Raw genomic sequence first — 734 nt, 5'->3', positions numbered from 1 at the left:
TTTTTATTATAAGATTATACGCGTGTAGAAGATTCAACATAGTACTTCTAATCGATCTTAAAAGTACTTAGAAGAGTAATGGAAAAAAGGTGAGCTAACTAGTAACTTTAACGTTGCCATGTTGTGTTGCAATTTTATATCACAATTAAAGTTTACATAAAACTTAGGTGACGGAAAACCGGAACAAACTCTATAACGGAACAATACACAATTTTAGTACTTACACGCACGATTAATAAAAACGTGAACGGCAGGATTCAAACCTGCGCGGGCAAAGCCCACATGATTTCTAGTCATGCCCGATAATCACTCCGGCACGTCCACTCTTATATGAAAATAGACCTAGCCATATACTATTGTCTATCATAAATGCTAGTGTTCAGTGAGAATTATCATAGATGCTGGTGTTCAGTGAGAATTATGGATGAGTCTAGCCATGACTCGATTTATAACCTAGATAAAAAGATTAAAAGCACAACGCTTGTTCGGCTCTTTTTATGTTTCAAGAATTATAATACATTTTCTGAATTCGAAAACAAATTTTTTGAAGAGCTCCTTTGTTGATATATTATTTTATATCTACTTATCTATATGCATGTAATACTGAGATGTGGGCTATGATTGTTTATATTATTGCAAAATTAACGCATACAAATCGTGGAAGAAAGTGGAAAAGGGTTTTTCACTACGCTTGTAAGAACGTTGATGATTCGTAAGCACTAACCACGAGCCTT

At 34.2% G+C, this 734-nt stretch overlaps 1 non-coding gene across 1 annotated transcript; it reads right to left on the bottom strand.

The window, feature by feature from the left end:
• On the bottom strand, nt 243-324 carry TRNAS-AGA. The gene has a single exon. It is a non-coding gene; the product is annotated as a tRNA-Ser (tRNA).

This window comes from Camelina sativa, chromosome 5 (assembly GCF_000633955.1).
Source record: "Camelina sativa cultivar DH55 chromosome 5, Cs, whole genome shotgun sequence".
Classification (NCBI taxonomy): Eukaryota; Viridiplantae; Streptophyta; class Magnoliopsida; order Brassicales; family Brassicaceae; genus Camelina; species Camelina sativa.
The sequence above is the reverse complement of the archived record's forward strand: the minus strand, read 5'-3'. Positions and strand labels throughout refer to the sequence as shown.